Raw genomic sequence first — 15,095 nt, 5'->3', positions numbered from 1 at the left:
TGTTTTATTTGTGATAATGCCTTTATTAATAACAAGAGCATGTAAAGCGGGTAAGACAAATCCTACCTTCTCTTTGTCGTTTGTCTCGATCGTACGCGCTGTATTATGACTTTAATCAACTTTCATACGACGAATCCGGTCGGTCCCCCCGCAAATCCCCGATCCGAGAGGGCAATTTCTAACCAGAATCTACAGATGACCCGCACCTTTATATCACCCGCACCCCCGAAATTTGGCCCCTTTCTGAGGCAAAAAGCCGCGGGTCATACACCGAAAAATACGGTAATATGATCAAAGAGAACTAACGTTTTTATCCTCTGCAATTTTACCTACCCCAGCTACGACTCGTCCAGCCAGCCGTCAATGATCACTGGTGGTATGGATCAAACTACACGCTTTTAAGCTTCTTACTGTTGTGTTATTAGTGTAATAGACTGCATATAGTTGAATTATTTAAACCCTTTTCTTTAAAATGTGTGATTTTCATGTAATTTGACCAAAGAGAAGTTATGTTTTAGCCTCTGCAGTATGACAGACCACAGCTACATATACCATAACATATTAGCATATGGTTGCATTATTTGAACTATTTTCTTTAAAAGGTGTGATTTTCATGTAATTTGATCAAAGTGAAGTAACATTTTTATCCTCTGCAAAATTACCGACCCCAGCTACGATTCGTGGTTACAAATTTACCGCTAGCCTGCCATCTATGTCCTGCAAATGCAGATCATCACTGAGCATCAGGGTTGCCAGATTGGCATTTTTAATGCCAAATTTTGTATTTTTTGGAATGTTTTTACTGTGTTTGGCAGGAAAATTTGTTGGGTGGCATTTTAGGGGGGCGTTTTTAAATACCCGGTCTTGATTAGAGATCATTCTTTTCCCAAAAATGCCACCCAACAAATTTGGAACTCTAAAAAAATCGCAACTCTAAAAAAAGTCGCAAAATAAAAAATAAAGCATACATGCCCACCTTCTCTGGTGGGAACGCACACTCTTCCATCAGACGGACTAAGCGGGTCCATACCTAAGCAGAGCAGAGTCAAGACAGATTGTGCACCTGGAACACCAAATCCAAATCTCAATCCCAAACCTAAACAAATCTTTGAAACTTGACATAAATTCAAATTTTTTCTATGCACTGGTATAACATGGAAGTCTCAAAGATCATTTGAACTTGGTTACTCTGTTGCTACAGGCATGCCTGCCCCTCGCAAGTTTCATCTTGACTAGAGCCTTGTTGTGGCTGAGGGTGACATGTCGGGGAGCCCAGGAGTCCGAGATCAGCAGTTAATGGCCTCCAGATGGTCTGTAAATGTCAACCAGGTCAACAAGGCAATACAACCTTAAAGGCCTCAACACTAACAATGGCTCTCGCACAGCAGGTAATGGAAAGAGAGAGAGAGAGAGAGAAAAAAAGATTGAATGGGTATTAGTTTCTGATCATATAAGATTTCTGTGACTCTGATCCATATGGATGTCACTCACATCCCTAAATTACCGACTCAACGACACACGGGGAATAGAATTTAAAAGTCGAGATTACTCTTCAATCATAAACGAATGCCGAATAACTGGTTCATAAGGTTGTCAAAATTGTTGAAATATTAACATTCCAAAATGAAAAGGAATTAATATATTCCTAAATTTGAGGTCACCCAGGTGAAAAGAATTGAATTACAGTTCCACGTCCGAATAAGCTCAAGATCCATACTCGCTAGATGACCAGAATAACCAAATGCGACCCAGAATAAAACACGCAAGAACATAACTGTAGCAACCATGATAACAAATACACATGGATTTCAAAGTGCGCACATTCAACAAGTATTTTTTGTTTAGAATATAATGACCAACTTTTAAGACCTCATAATATAGCACCAGCAAACTTACCTACTAAAGCAGAGCTTCAAAGCATAACCTGGCAGAATACCTTAAACTCTGTCCTACAATACATACATCTTCTGATGTTTCTAGCAGGTCTTTAAATATCATAAAATAATTCATGACATGTAAAATAAAAAATTATTAATAATAAATTAATCACTAAATACAATTAAGTGAGCAACATAAGAGGATAGACTAAAAATAAATTTGGGTGAAAATTAAGGCAAAGAGATGTACAGGGATGAGAAAATCATACGAGGGAGCAGAGACGTGGAATCTGATTGAGGAGGAGGAGGAGGAGAGGAAGCCTGACGTGTTCAAGATGGAGTACAATCCGCGTAATGAAAATGGATAACGTCAGCAATATTTGACTCTTTGTGGCATCTTCTTAACTTCAACTCTGGAGAGACGAAGAGTGCGGGGGATCTGATAGAGGTATTCAAACGGGTCAATGGTTTGAACAAGGGCGACACAGGCAAGGTCATCATATTACGACAAGAGGGCAAATTTGGGTTTAAGAAGGAAATAGGCAAGAACAGTTCACCAACTGCGTGGTTAACGAATGGAATGGACTGTGTAACAACGTAGGTAGCAAGCGCTCAAACTATTCATTGTTTTAAGAGGAAATTTTTGTTAAATTCCACACTACAAAATTCACTGTAAGGGGCACCATCCTAGTCTCCCAATAGGGGGGGGGGGGGTTGTGACGTTAAACCATATCATCATCATCAAGAGGAAATTGAATAACTTTATGGATGGGATGACAGCTGGTAAGGGACATGGAACTGCCTAGTGTAGGCTCTATGGTCTCTTGCAGTCTCCCCCATTCTTATGTTGTGTGGAGGTGAGGCAGATAACAGGTGGAAAGAAATCAGACAAGTTGTTCCATCAAAAGTGAAGGGATGCAAGAGGAGTGCCTGTTGAGCAAAGAAGAGAGAGTGCAAAAGTTCCGAGTGGATGGGCAATGAACGAGGAAGTAACGCAGCCTGAGGGGACGTTCTTCATCTTCTCCGTAAACCTCTCTAATAAATGGACGGAGGGGGAGAGAGTTTACAGTTTATCTGCCATGCTTGGGGGGGGACCAGTTTGGTCACTGCTGCCCTTTGTATTCTCTCGATCTTGCTTATGTCCTTCACTCTGTGCGGGGACCATACCATCGATGCATATTCCAATCTTGGATGCATCAGGGTTTCGATGAGTTTTTCGTCATTTCTGTCTTAACACATAGCCGCTGACACAAGCAGTGTGGTGTGGGTAGCAGAAAAAAAATATTTGAGTTTCTTGGGATCTTTTTTTTTTTTATACTGCCAAAGTTGCACTTGTTTTTATATACTCAATATTAATATCTGGGCAACTTTGGCAGTGGAAAAAAAAAGAAAAACTTTCTTCCATTCTAGTTTGCCTCTTAGTCACCCTTCCTTCACTTGGACACACATTGAACAATCTCACCATTCACTCCACTATTACTATCCCACCCTCTGGCAAACACCATAGACATCACCCACTCAGTACAGGTGCCTTAGAGCTTTCATTCTCTTCCACTGTCATTTACGGTACCTCCTCCTCAAGAACAGCTTTCTCCTTTCCTATCCCAGTCAGTCTATATCATCATCTCCCATGGCTACTATCAAAGACCTCCTGGCTCCCTCTATCCTCCTCTACAATTAGCAACTCCTTGAAATAATCTGAACATCTCCAACTCACAGCTTTCTCTTCCATTAACAAGTACCATTTACAGTACAAGCTCAATATAACAAACTAATTCAGCTAAAGTCCAATTAGAAAAGTTTACAGAATGTATGAATGATTATCATTTAATTTTATATTGTTTATTTGTTTTATCATTTGTCTGTTTGCTTATTATTATTTGTTTCATTCTCATTTGTTATTAGTAATATGACAATTTATCATTATTTACTATTTACCTGTTTGTTTATTATTCAACTATACCTATGCATTTATCTATGTATCTTATTTATCATTTACATTATTATAGTTTTTATTTATTCATTTATTTATCATTATGATTTTTTATGCATGCGACCTAGATATGGACCAAAAGGTCTCCTGTCGGCATGCTCCCCCTTTGAAATCCTTTGTATTACTGCCCCATCAAATACACTAGTTCTTCACTACATGGAGCATGTCTGTTACATCCCTAACTGCTGCCTTACAAAATCAAGTGTTCTCCAATTCTTTTACTACAGTATTTCTAAAGGAGATTACAACAGAACGATGCAATCAAACAGAGCAAGACTGAGAACCACACGTGATCAAAAAGGTTACTGATATTCAGTGGAATCTGCCTTTTAACAAATTATCAAGTGCAAATTTAACAAGTGCTACTTCCCTTGTATGGGGGAAAAAGCCTTGGTATATGTAGGTAGGTATGTATCTTTGAAACAAGATTTTTTTCCCTCAAACTTCTGAGTTTACTATTCAAGGCTTTCCACAATTGGGGGAGTTTGTTATAGCGAGCTTATGCTGAAATACCTTTACCCTTTCCTCTCTCTCTTCAACTTGCCTCTTTGCACTCTTTACTTCATGCATACGTACAAGAGAGGTAGTCAAAAGGTGTCCTCCTTTGCTTCATGCACTCCGAATAAAAATCAAATATCATTTCACTTATGGTGTCCAGACAAACTTCTGATCTCGGGGAAATCCGCAGCGCAATGCGACAAGCTGCTACTAAACTAAGACCTTCCGAAAAATTCTTCAAAACTTCTCTCCTGGTCTCCCATCTCCTCACACATACACATGTAGATGCAACTCAAAAAACATAAAGAAAACTGCTGTTTATGTTTAACCATTCATGACAAGGAAATTTGGAGTGTTTAATCTTTGAAGATTATACTAAGAGTAAATTTTGTAAGGTAGCCATATTGTTGCAGCATCTGAGTCAAAAAGGTCAATTACTTGTTTATTTTTATACTGTGTCTGATGTCTCTTTGGATAAGGTAGATACGCATATGTGGAGGGATGAATCAAGTACTTACACCTGTTTTCATATACTTGAACAAATTTGGATGTGTAAAAGATACATACATACACATACCAAGGCTTTTCCCCCCTTACAAGGGAGGTAGCCAAAAAGGAAAAGGCATAAAATCATTCCCACCCATTCCATCCCTGAATACACTCCACACCCCTCCACCCTCCCTCTCATCTTAGCACCTCCTGGATAATGGGTCATCCCTGCACCTTGTCCACTGCCCTGGGTCAGAAGCAGTGTCGCAAGACACAGCAAAAAAAAAAATAATAATAATAATAATAAATAAATAAATAAAAAATAAAAATAAATAAATAAATAAATAAATAAATAAATAAAAAAGTGAAAAGTAAAAAATAAATAAATAAACTTGTGATTAAAAAACACTTTTTTATGCATCACTGTACATAAAGCGAAACTAGTGATCCCCCCTTCCCCCCCATACACTGCTCCTCTCCCCCCGCACCCCACCTGGGCTGGTCGCCGCGCTGCCTGGCGAACCATAGGAAGCTGCAGGTACAGGATTGTACTGTGGCAGTGAATTGGGTCTTTGCTGCTGCTGTTGCTGCTGCTGCGGTGGTGGCGGTTGACCCACTACCCCTCCAGCTGGCTGGCCTCCCCCGCCTCCTAATCCGACATTGGCAGAGTCGTTGGTAGCAGAGGATGGGGGCAGGGGAGGGGAGGGAGCTGTGTGGACCCTAACGGGGCCGCCGTGTCATTCAGCACCATGCTCTGCAAGTCCACTTCACTCAGGTCTCCGTCCAGGGCATCAATGCCGTGCCCAGCTGCCATCTGTCGAGAGGAGATTTATACAAACCCGAATCAGTTAAAAAATAAAATAAAATAAAATAAATAAATAAATAAATAAATCTACAAATGTCATGAAGCATCAGGATGAAGCTGGCAACTTTATGGGCCCTACTTATGTGTATATATATATACACGAAAGACTTTTCCCCCCTTACAAGTAAAGAAAAAACAAAACAGAAAACACTCCCATCCCATCCCATCCCTCATATACTCCACTTCCCTCCCTCTTATCTTGGTTCCTCCTGGAGAAATAAATTGACGCAGCCTGAAGGGATTTCTCCCCATCTCTTTTTCTGCATGAGGGGACGGAGAGGGGGGGTTGCCGATTTTATGAAGTGGCGTTGCTGTGGATATGCTGTGTCTTGCGACATTGCTTCTGACCCAGGGAGGGCAGTGGGCGAGATGTAGGGATGATCCGTCATCCATGAGGTGCCAAGATAAGAGGGAGGGAAGAGGGTGGAGGGGAGTGGAGCATGTAGGGATGGAGTGGGTGGGAGTGGATTTTATGCCTTTGTTTTTTTGTTTACCTCCCTTGTAAAGGGAAAAACCCTTTGTATATGAGTGTATAAGAAGCAATCATCAAATGTCTCTGTATTATTATTTTGTTTTTTTGCATCTGGAAGAGGTGTGCAAATACATATATATATATATATATATATACTGTACATATATATATATATATATATACATATATATATATATATATATATATATATATATATATATATATATATATGTATGTATATATAGCAAATGCTGCACCCTTGTTTCAAAAGGGTGACAAATCCAATCCTGGTAATTATCAGCCAATTAGACTTTTGTGCAAACTAATCGAGTTTAACCTGAGGAATGGCAGTCGCAAGAGGTGGACGCTTGCTTGGCGTACCCCTCTACCGCTGTCATGTCGCTGCTATCCCTGGTGGGTGTCCGCGAGTGCAACAAGTCGCATATAAGTGCAACAAGTCGAAGGGGAAGGAACAGGAATGGATTGGTTGCCCTAAATGTCCTACAAGGAAAATAAGATGGGCTCATTTGAAGTGTGTAGGTTTCAAAGGTGTCAATCCTGACAATGTTACAAGTATAAACTGGGCATGTGAGGCATGTTTTGAAAGTATTGTCCCAGGCAATCTAATTATGAATAAGTTGGATGATATAAAGGCACAGTTGTCAAATAGCTCACAGTTGTTGAAAGGCGATATGGAAACTGTGATCAAGTCTGAAATTGAGACAGTAGTTGAAGACATGAAGAAAGAGGTAGTTACCGTGGTAGGTGATGCAAAGAAGGAGGTTAAAGAAGTGAAGAAAGATGTGGAGGAGAATGTTGTTGTGGGTATAAAGAGAGAGGGGGCAGGAGTGAGAGAATGACAGCCTGGTTGCTGAACTGTCGACCGCCCATGCAGCCGGCTCGGCTGACCTCCAAACTACCGTAGGCATGACTTCAGCACCATTATGGAGCCAAGTGTTATCAAGGAATGAGATAAGGAGACAAAAAAAAACTTGCTTGTGGTTAGTGCAAAAGAAAATGGGAAAAAATCCAGCGAAATGAAAAAAGATGTGGTTGGAGCACTTAATGGTGTGCACTTTACCGACTCATTTTACAGGTCGTGGAGACCGTTTTGAATTTTGAGGATAAAACAACACTTATAGAAGCAGAAAAGAAATTGGGAGTTGTCAACAAAGTATCTATAAAGTACATTAAAAAAATGAAACCAACGATAATGATTTGCAATGTCTATAAAGAGGAAGAAAAGGATCATATCATTGATACACTAATAGAGAGAAATGTCTATCTAAATTCCATTGACAATGTAAGGAAAAAAATAAAATATCTACTTGATAAACATGCGGCTAATAACACAGTGCATTACATATTGAGATGCAACCCAGAAGTAAGAGCACTTATTAAGAAAAATGGCGATAGAGTGTTCCTGGAATGGGGGAGATTTACTGTTCGAGACAGGTATCACCCAATGGTTTACTACTATTGCCAAAGGTTCGACCATAAGATTGATAAATGTCAGGCTAAGAATGGTAATGATGATGTTCAGGGCTGCGGAGTTGGAGTCGGAGGTTTTAGCTGGAGTTGGAGTCGGAGTCGGATTTCTAAGAGTACTAGGAGTCGGAGTCAGAGTCGGAGTTGGATTTTTTTTTATCCGACTCCGACTCCTTAAGTCCAATAATATATATATTTTTTTTAACATGGTTTCCCTGTTTGGTTTTACCAGTTGCACAATTTAACAGTTTTTGTATGGTTTTGCTTTTATTTTTGGAGGCAATAGTGAGTGTGTGCAGTGTATATGTACACTAAGTGGTCTCTCCAGATGGAAACAAAAAACAATCTATCAATAATAAAAAAAAAGAAAAATACACAATACTGACAAGCTATCGTTGTCAGTCTGGGTAAAAGTGTTTGTGGTCATGTATTTGTAGTTGTTTCCTGTAAGGAGAGTGAAAAAAAAAAAATATATATATATATATATATATATATATATAATATTTTGTACTATACTGCAATGCTTTTACTTCAACATAAATAAACATCAATTCGTGCTGCCACCATGTGACGGCATTGTGTGCTACTAGTACTAACTAATGTAAAGAAACAGCTGCAGATTCTGCCTGAAGCAGTGTCTCCCAGTGAATTTACTTTTCCTTCATTTTCGGTAGTTTTATCGCATTTTCCTTTAATAGAAATATGCTAGATTATGATAAAGCTACTTCAGAATATGAAAATCATACATTTATCAAAGAAATTTAGTGGTTTGAAATATACGAAAAAGAAACAGGCTACTGATCATGGTTACTAGTGAATACAATAGGGCTACAAGTGAAGCAATGAAAAATAGAAATCAGAGTAAAGAAAATCACGAACCATTTTAATCTAATTCAAAACTGATTATGCTATAAAGACAATTGCAAATTAGGCCTAAGTGTACCAGATATTTATGCTTTAATTCATAACCATAATTCTATCTATCTATATACAAAAGGCTTTTTCCCCCTTATCAGGGAGGTAGCCAAGTCAAAAGGCATAAACCCACTCCCACCCATCATATATCCACTACGTATGCACTATGCACGTACGTCTTCATGTATGTAAAAGTCAACGGAAGTGCCCTGAGATAAACTTTGACCAGTCTCAGAGGCCAGATAGGAATGACATTAGAGCATATGTCACAGCATTTGATGATGACTGAAAAGGGGAGGAACAACAGCAGATATGAACAGTGTGCACAGGGGAAGGTTGTCTCTCTCTTTCCTGAACTGATTCCTGGTTTTTATGATAACATGGTGAAATTAATTCTGCAGTAAGTACTAAGTAGGGCATCCTCCATTAACCTTTCCTCATCATGATTTGTCACATTTTTTCCCTAATATTGTGATAGAAGGTTTATGACATTGGACATATGAAATAACAGATGATTTTTTTTTTGGGGGGGGAGGGGAGGGGCACAAAGGAAAAAGAAAATATCTAGCTTGAAGTGGCAACTCTGCCATGACAGATCTGAAAGTGCTAATAAGCTGGTAGATGATCATGAGCATAAATAATACCATTATATATTTAATATATATATGTTTATACGAATATACGTGCTTGTGTGCATATACTGTACATATATAAAGCTGGTTGAGTGTATGTGTGAGCATATTTATCATACAAGTGAATGTTTCACGTAAAAAATAATATACATGAAAAATATAAAATGCTTGCTGAATAGGTGTGGGAGGCTGGTAAATGGATCTGCAGAATAGATTTCCACATAGGGGTCAAGGAGTTAAGGAGTCGGGAGTCGGAGGAATCAAAGGAGTCGGAGTCGGAGTCGGAGTTGGAGGAATCAAAGGAGTCGGAGTCGGACCTTATACCATCCGACTCCGCAGCCCTGATGATGATCCCGTTTGCTTTAAATGTGCGGGTAATCATGCATCCAAAGACTGTACAGCTACCCTTGAGAAATGTATTAACTGTGTCAGATACAAGAAAACTGAAATATCTCAGTGTTAATGACCATTAACTGCCCTGTCTACCAATCTGAAAGAAGTAGGATATGTAATTTAACAGATGATGGCTGTTGTTAGACTGAATAGTAGTGTTAACCCCTTCCATACGGTGCCGCACACGTAGGCGTCATGGGGAGCGAGTGTATTCGCGAGGCTGCCATATCGGCGTCTTGATTATATTTATTGTAGTCGCCCCTCCATAATGACATTCTTTCTAATTCTTTTGTAATCGCATTTTCTATGGTTATCAAAATTCACGGGTAAAGAGAGAACGATCGATATAAGCGGTGACTATATTTTATGATGCGAGTATTATTACGACACGTCGTACGGCTGGCATTGGCTGCTGCCACCGAGATCTAAGTCCATGACGCCTACGTGTGCGGCACCGTATGGAAGGGGTTAAGTGTGGATTGTTAAACATACAATCAGTTGGCAACAAAACATTTGAAATATACCTGTATAACTTATTGAAGGATAATGATCTTGATGATATATTAGCGCCAACTGAAACTTGGTTAAGTGTTGGTGAAAATGTGAAAATAAAAGAAACGACTCCTGACTCTTATAACTTTGTTCATGTTTCTAGGGATATGAGAAGAGGTGGAGGAGGAGTTGGTCTATTTTTAAGAAATACCTTTAAAAAAAAATTTTGTTAAATAAATTGAAACACAATATACATATGAAGGCATGTACATGACATGTGAGACAGGAGCAGAAAAGTGTTCTTTTGTGGTTGTATATAGACCACCGCAGACCAATGTTAACCTATTTATTGATTTACGCCAGTTTTTAGAGACAGTTAATATGATCAGTACAGAAATTGTTATTTGTGGAGACTTCAATATCTGGGTTGATGACAACATTGCATCAACAGTCACGTTTTTGGAGATGATGTCTTCCTTTAATTTAACTAATAAAGGTAATGGTATGACCTCAATAAGTGGATATACTCTAGATTTTGTTTTCTGTGCTTCGGATAGAGACTTGGTTATGGAGATGGAGGTTGGTGAAGTTTGTGATGTGTCGCCTGTTGATAAACTTAAACGAAAGAAGAAAATAATGTTCTGACCATTGACTAATCTAAACCCTAAGGCCTTCATTATTACTCTAATTGACATTCTCACTAAGAAAAAACTAGAAAGTTGCGTCCATGAAAAGTTATATACAAATTGTGCAATTTGTTTGACAAACATATTTTAATAGCACCATAAAACAATTACACAACTCTCAATGCCCTATACTTGAAAAGGAAATGACCATTAAAGATGATTCACCAGGGTTTAATGGGCTTAATACTAAAGCAGAAAACGAGAAAAAAAGAAAAGGAAAGAAAATGGTGCAGAGCTCAGACAAATGAAACTAGACTAGCCTACATTGAAGCAAAACAGCATGAAAAAAAGTTATTGTTCTACAAAAACATGAATAATATAGAGGTAAAACCAGTGAAGCCGGATCCGATATTAGATTGCTCTATAATATATTAAGCAGTTGAACTGGCAACAATAAACAGAAAAAGATGCCGGAGGGATATTGTGATTGTGTAGTGGGTGGCCCAAATGTTTCTGAACTTCTTTGAAGAGATAATTGAGAATGCAATAAGAGGCTTTTCTACCAATGACTACAGAATACCTAATAGTAATTATACCAGACGATCAAGAGAGATTAGAATGTTTTCAGCAAAAAGACATACCAAAGATTAAATCTATCATACTTAGAGCAAATCCAACATTCTGTGATAACGATCCGATTCCCTTCAGTAAAATTTTCACCGGTGGGAATCTTGATAAACTGGCATGGGGGGTAGTGACCGAGTTGGTGAATACTAGTATTGCCACTAGGGTTTTTCCCGATGCCACAGTGAAGCCAATAGTTAAAGCCAATAAAGATCCACAATCTTTGACTTCATATAGACCTGTATGTAACCTAACATTTTTATCAAAAGTGTTTGAGAAAGTAATCCTTGAACAGTTAATGGAACACTTGTTGGCCATCAATATTTTTCCTGACAATCAGTCAGCATATAGAAGACTATACTCAACTAAAAACAACCTTATGTGCCGTGGTAAATAATATGTTGGTAAACATGGACGAAGGTATATGTAGCATTTTAATTTTGTTAGATCTAAGTGCAGCTTTCGACACTGTTGAACATAATCTATGAATACAAGAGTGTCATAACATTGGAATAGTTAATGAAGCTTTGGAATACCTGGAGAGTTATCTTAAAAACAGAACTCATCGAGTGCAATTTGGTGGTACCTTTTCGGAAATAAGAACGCTACATAGAGGGGGTACCTCAAGGTAGTGTATTAGGTCCAATTCTTTTTTGTATTTACACAATCAGCCTTGCACAGATACTAAGAAATCATGAAATTGACTTTAAGCTTTATGCTGATGACACACAGTTCTATCTAACATTAACAAACATTGTCCAAGCTGAAATTAAATTGAATGAAATAATAAGTGAAGTGAAAAGTTGGATGAACTCAAAGAAATTGAAACTTAATTAGGACAAGAATGAGTGTATGGTAATCGGAAAACATAATGATCTAGTTTGCTATGACCTTACAAGTTTCAAAGCTCTTGACACATACATGTCACTTAACAACAAAGTGAAAGACTTGGGGATTATTATAACTGATAAAAACTTAGATTTCTGTGAGCAAGTAAATAACATAGTGAAAGTTGCAAACTACCATTTGAAAAACTTATACCTTGACATAGATTTGATGAAAAAAACAATTCACAATCATGTTATCAGTAGGTTAGACTACTGCAATTTTTTTATTACGGCCTGCCAAACTACCTGCTGAAGAAACTGCAAATGATAATGAAAAGAGCTGCACGTTTGATAAAAAATATTCCTCATTGAGGAAGAATTACTCCCACATTAATTGAATTACACTGGCTCCCAATAAAAGCTAGAATAGAATACAAAATATGTGTGCTCACATTCCAAGCAAAAAAAAAAAGGGTACACCAATGTACTTAAATGAGCTCCTAGAAGATTACTACACAATGTCTCAAGTTATTCTGCGACATAACACTGAACACTGTCGGCTTAATGAACCAAGACATTATCCAGAAATCGGACATAGAGCCTTTAAAAACTGTGCCCCTCGACTGTTTAACAAGCTATCAACCTGTGTCAAGCAGTGTGATAATATCAGTGTTTTCAAAAAGAGATTGAAAACACACCTCTCTGCTGAGTGAATGCTACGATTTGCAGACAAAAACCATCAAGAACAACTACAAATGTTGAGTTGACATCCGTGGTGTGGCCTATGGAGTCCCTTCTCTTACTTAGGGAGATTTAGGCCAGAAGAAGGCTACATACATACAGGTAACAGGTACATGCAGTCACATACTAGCGTCATGGCGACAACAAAAAATATTTCTTTATTCAGATTTTAATAATCCAATCTATTTCTACTTACTTCTCTGGGTCCCCCTAAATAATGGTCTGGTTTGCATAAATGGCAATGCCAACCAGCTGTGTTCCCAGTACAAGCCAAACACCGCCCAGTGAGGCTGTCACACGTAGGAGTGCCCGTCTCACCCCGAACAAGGTTTTCATTGCACTGACAAGCAGTGTTGCCACTCTGGAAAATTAAAAAATCCTAGACAGCTTGCCAACAACTACTATATTGAAAAAAAAAAAATTGAATTATATTACACAATATACATATGAAAACATTTTGAAGTTAGAAAACTGTATACATCAAACTAATTAGCACTGCCTGTAATGGTGCAATCAATGTAGGTAGACTTGCAGTGGATCACCACATCCCTCACTGTCATCACCAGGCTCCCATGAATGTAAAGTTGCTTCTTCACTCTGTCGCTTTTTTTTTCTTTTCTGTATACCGTTTGTGACACATGCCACTTTTCAAATTGTTGACGAGTTCAGGTGAAGGTGTCCTCACAACATGGCACACATTGACGAGCTACTCACTGCTTGTTTTGCCAACACCAACTCTGTCTGCAATTGCACAGACTTGAAGTCTATTTGCTTGCTTTGTTTTGCTCATATTCACCCGAGAGAATATTCTCTCAACACAAGCAGATGAGTGTGGAAGTGAAAGCAGACCAGTCATGAATTTAGAAAACAGTTCAAATTTCATCATATACCTAATTATTACCATCTTTAACTTACAGCAACTCATGATGCCAGAAGGAAGTTGGACTAGAGCTAACTGGCTCTGCAAACTTTCTTTTGAGTACAACAGGACTTTTCACTCATCCTCCAACTCTTCAAGACCATCTTCTTTAACAAGAGAAGGAAAATGTACCATGGTTTTGCAAATTACTCAGTCCTGAAGAAATGTTACAGTGACATAATTTGCAGTGAGTATGTATGCTGCTTCAGTACCACCATGATCATAAGAAGTTTTCCATTTCTTCGATGACATGGCTAGGTTGCTTAAGTATCTATATAAACCACAAAAAAAGAATCAGTATCACAGAATCTATAAAGTATAACTACAATACTGAAGAGAACATTTCACATATAGTTTTCTAGTCTCGTGTACAAAATCTCAACATTGAATGTAAACTTTCAAGATTGCAGACCAACTAAAAATTAAACTCGAATCACCAATTTGAAGCATGTACACTGCTTGCAATGCAGAAATATTGATATATTGGTATCTTCGCAATAACACATATATTTCTATCACGTTAAAGCCATTGTGCAATCCAAGTTTCAACTGTTGCAACGAAAATAAGCACAAGAAAACTAACCTAAACCGAATCCGTAAACACAACGTCAGTCCCGCTCGGCTTATTTTTAAAAATGGCTGTCAATTTAAGTAGAATCATATACTCAATTTATTATCATTTATTATTATAATTTCAATTTATTATAGATTTTGCAATAATTGAACTAAATACCACTCTAATACACCCAAACGCGTGTAACCGCAAACTATATTTATGGTCACTGTAATTGTGCTAAATTCAAAGCTTCATCGCAATAACTTTGGTCAACACTGTTCACCAAAGAAGGAAAAATATTTATAGCCAAGTAAATTGGGAAAAGAAACCAAAACAAAGTAAATATGCATAAAAAGACCAAATGAAAAAGTCTTGTCTCTAAAATGTATAAAAAACAAACAAATTACTGCCCAAAGCTAATTCAGAATAAGCCAAGAAAAAAGCCAAAATGCTAAATATATTTTCCCACGCCAAACGGCTTTAAAATAAGCCAGAATGGCAAAATCAGGCGTAAAAAAAAAAACAATCTGGCAACACTGCAAGGAACCCCACCTGGGCTGGTCGGGTCGGTAAAATTGTAGTGACGCAGCCACAGGCGGTCACACACTTCCCATAGTTGGCAAGAGGTGAATATGAGCTAGCCAATCGGGAGCCAGCAAATGGTTCTCGAGCGGCTAGCGACCTCTCT

The 15,095-nt window shown here is 38.2% G+C and overlaps 1 long non-coding RNA gene across 2 annotated transcripts; it reads right to left on the bottom strand.

Annotated features, from left to right (window-relative positions):
- LOC143025421 (uncharacterized) lies at window positions 1–14,470 on the bottom strand. Of its 2 annotated transcripts, none has more exons than XR_012966390.1 (4): window positions 14,435–14,470; window positions 13,129–13,293; window positions 5,351–5,671; window positions 1–1,312 (listed from the first exon to the last, which is right to left on the bottom strand). It is a non-coding gene; the product is annotated as an uncharacterized LOC143025421 (long non-coding RNA). The 2 variants fall into 2 exon arrangements; XR_012966391.1 differs by lacking the exon at window positions 14,435–14,470 and adding an exon at window positions 13,848–14,419.
- Window positions 14,471–15,095: the final 625 nt, after the last annotated feature.

Source organism: Oratosquilla oratoria, chromosome 5 (assembly GCF_046742065.1).
Source record: "Oratosquilla oratoria isolate Oo_2021 chromosome 5, ASM4674206v1, whole genome shotgun sequence".
NCBI lineage: Eukaryota > Metazoa > Arthropoda > Malacostraca > Stomatopoda > Squillidae > Oratosquilla > Oratosquilla oratoria.
Note: the sequence above shows the minus strand (reverse complement) of the source record. Positions and strands in the feature narration are given on the sequence as shown.